Genomic DNA, 3,754 nt, shown 5'->3' with positions numbered 1-3,754 from the left:
GAAGCACAAAAACACTACATGGCAAAGAAACTCCGGGTTCTCCACAGCAGCTTTTGTTTGGTAAAGTAAACTTCAAAATGAGAACTTCAAAACTAAACCCGAAACAAGTTTCTTATGTACCAAATTCTAAAAAGCTTGAAAGTAAACCAGGGGGCGAGTCGTGCCAGCATTTAGTTTAAATGAAATACACAAAACCATATCGACGTTAAGAGCACAACGGATTTTTACAGTTTTTTAAGGCACTCAGCATCAGCTTCTCAAATAAAACCACTCGGTAACGAGAGTCTTTGCGCTGCAGCACGAAGCCGCCCCGGCGCATCAGTCACTTGTACTCGGTGTACTTCTTGGCAGACCCGTGAACTTTGCTGGCCGGGTACTTGAGTCGGTTAAGAGGCCATTTTGCAGGAGGACAGCTTGAGGCAGAATCAACGTGGCATTTCTCTGCCAGTTCGACCAGATAGATCAACACGTCGCTGAGCTCCTGGGCCAGGTGCTCCCACTGCGGCGACTCGGTTCAGTCCGGCAGATTCCTCCTCCTCCACACTCCCCGCGCCACTGGAAGAGCTCCGCCACCTCCCACGACCTCCCCGACCAGCGCCAGCAGCAGGTTTCCGCGGCTTGTGGGAACTGGTTCCGTTCCTCTCTTCCGTGAATTCAGTCTGCATGCGGCGGATGTCCTCAAAGAGTGGGCTCGGAGGTGAACGTGAGTTCCTCAGCCCGGTCACGCTGGACTTCTCCGCTCCCATTGCCGTAGATGGGCGATCGCTGGAAAGTGTCACCGCTGTGTTTGGATCCGATCGTTTTGCTGCAGCGCCATTGTAATTTAAGAGCGAAAGGCAAATCCACAAAGCAGAGAAGCGCTCAAAGATGAAGTGATCGTTGACGTGCAGGACCATGCGCTGGATCTCCCGCCACCAGCTGCCCCACAGATATCGATACGCGGTTTATGAACGCTGTCATGAAGTCGCCGGAAAAATTGCTGTTGCACTACTGGCACATTATGGGGTTGAAGTTTTTATTTATCGCCATACGTTACTACTCATGAGTTCCCGGGCGACTCAGTAAAACTACGTGTACCATCTCTCTCAAACACAAACGCCCCTAAGCATGGCAACCTCCTCATCGGGGTACAGCAGAATGTTCTTTTAAACTAGAAAATATACTAATAAAACATAAAAGTTTATATCATCATTGATAGTTTTAATTTAGTGATACGGACAATATGGACGTCTGGATCCAAAACTCCAACTTCAGTGCACAAAGTCCCAATGCCAAAGAGTGGAACCAAATGTCCCCAAAATGTTGTAGGTTGTAGAACAGGCATTCTGACATTTTATCAACATGACGGATTTGAGGAATGGTCTTTCTCTAGTTTAGGAAATAATTAATGTGTGTGTGTGTGTGTGTGTGTGTGTGTGTGTGTGTGTGTGTGTGTATGCATATTATTAGCGAAACAGGCTGCAGATTTGAAACTTGAGAGGTGGAGACTCCATGCCAGTTATGACCCCTGACTTTACATGTCCTCTGAAATAAATTATACATTGTTATTTGCCATTAGTACATACCTTTCGCAAAAATAATAAGCAAAAATCGAACATTTGAAATTGAAATAAGAGTAAAACAATACACACAATGCCACAAAATAGCTAATATTGTAGAGAATATTGTTGTCACTTTTGGATAAATTGAATTTGTCGTAGTGCTGAAAGTTACAATTTCATCACTTTCAATGCCACCAACTGCTCTTCATCTCTTCTAGTCTTCTCAGATAGTTTGAGTGTTGTGGGTCTGGAAATCCATGCTCAGATTCAGTCCACATCAAAACTCTATCTGTGGATCTCACGTTGAATTCTTGGCTCCACACCAAACTCACTTGTCTCACATTTTGGATGCCTCATTACAGGAACACTGCCAGTGCATGTAAAATGAATCAAAATGCTACGCATATATACATTACCAATCAATCTAATTCACTGCGCATTCATTGCAGTTATAAATTCTGATGAATACCCTATATTTGCTGTTCTAAGGTACTGAACAGAAGATCGTGGAGGGCTGGCTGTAATTGACAGTGGTCTAAGCTCTCAACTGTACCATCAACCAGGAGATCACTGTTAGACAGGAAGCACTACTTTGCTGCAGACATGCCTGGGCGAGTTTCTCCCTGCGCACACATAATGGATTTGTCAGCGGCATTTTATCTTCTACATTCCAAAGGGATAGAAGTGCACGTGACACAAAATGCAATGGACAAAGTGTTTCATCTTTCTGCGCTGCGTCAACTCTGTGTGGTTGTTATTTTTGATTAGATGCTTTATGGATCCATCGTTTGTCAAAAGAGACATGTGTGATATATCCAGAGCATCACTCTCTTTGCTTCTCTACGAGGTTAATGTAGAAATGATGCTGAACTGGCAGGGAAAAGAATAGCTGTCATACGCTAGTATGAATGAATGATAAGCGCTCTGCTCTTAAAAGCTTAAAACGATGAACTCTGGTCTTGGATTTGTGAGGCCAAATAATTTTCTTTGCACATGTTGTAGTTAAAAAAGAACATGAAATGTTTTGACTTGGTTCTGAGAACACTGTAACTCCATAAACATGCAGTTTAAGCACTCACCTTTTGTAAATATCCTTAGAGCGATTAGAAAATAATTAAATAAATAAGAAGTTGTACTCTTGTGATGCATACGCGCTCAATTTCATCACATGCAGTTTTCTATAGTCTCTCAGCAGTAACACATGTACTTTCTCAGTGGCCTTAGTAGCAGAAGTTTTCTTCTAATATTCTTCTTCTTCTTTTTGTGTCATAAGTTTTAAATCTTTCAACAAGGAGGTTTCAAGACATAGACCAATTCAGCTTATCTCTGATACTACTCTACAACACTGTAACATTCTCATTTTGAAGAAAAGGAAATCTACAAACAGGTAAAAAGACTGTACATTTTAGTTTAAAAATGAAGTTTAAGTAAATAAATAAAGAGTATTACCTAAAGTTGTAATTTTAATTCCCCCTTCCCTTGGAATGTAAAAAGCTATTCTACTGTCTTTTGAATTAAGTTGCAGAAAATAGTCTCTATGACAAATAAAACTTATGAATTCTTATATGTTTTTGTGCATAGATCATTTTGTGCACAAATCTTTATTTAAGACCTGAATACGATCAACAGTAGTAAAAAGCCAAACACAGGATTAAAAAAATCTGTAGTTGTGTATGATTGGAAATAATTGGCTTTAGAATAAATTGGCCAAATCTGTATTTTTCTCTCCATATAAATTCTTGATTTTATATATGTATATATACAGTAAATAATATTTGCATGTATATGTATATATGTTGATGTTAATTTTTAATTGGAAGAGGGGGAGGAGGCACTGTTGAGTCAATTTAGTATATTTCCTGCTTTACAGGTAACAGTGCCATATATTGGTCATGGGTCTATTCTTGAGCAATTATAGGCAATATAGTACTTTACCAGGAGATTCTACAACTTACATCATTATCATCATTAAAAAAAAAAAAAAAAAATTTGGAAATAAATAAAAAAATAAAACCCATTTATTGCTCTGTTTATTTTTTTTTGTGGGGTTGTTATTTGTACATATTCTGTTTACTCTGATTTTATTTATACATCAGGACTAGTGATCTCTGTGTGTAGATACAGCATCTCTGGTTAACTCATGATTAAAAAAGTATTAAATGCAATTTTAAATCTGATTTAATTTTAGGGAGAGATAAAATATCAGACAAAAT

At 39.2% G+C, this 3,754-nt stretch overlaps 1 pseudogene; it reads right to left on the bottom strand.

Annotated features, from left to right (window-relative positions):
* Nucleotides 1-322: 322 nt before the first annotated feature.
* On the bottom strand, nucleotides 323-3,501 carry LOC122342929 (annotated as a pseudogene).
* Between the last annotated feature and the right edge of the window lie 253 nt (nucleotides 3,502-3,754).

Source organism: Puntigrus tetrazona, chromosome 1 (genome assembly GCF_018831695.1).
Source record: "Puntigrus tetrazona isolate hp1 chromosome 1, ASM1883169v1, whole genome shotgun sequence".
NCBI lineage: Eukaryota > Metazoa > Chordata > Actinopteri > Cypriniformes > Cyprinidae > Puntigrus > Puntigrus tetrazona.
The sequence above is the reverse complement of the archived record's forward strand: the minus strand, read 5'-3'. Positions and strand labels throughout refer to the sequence as shown.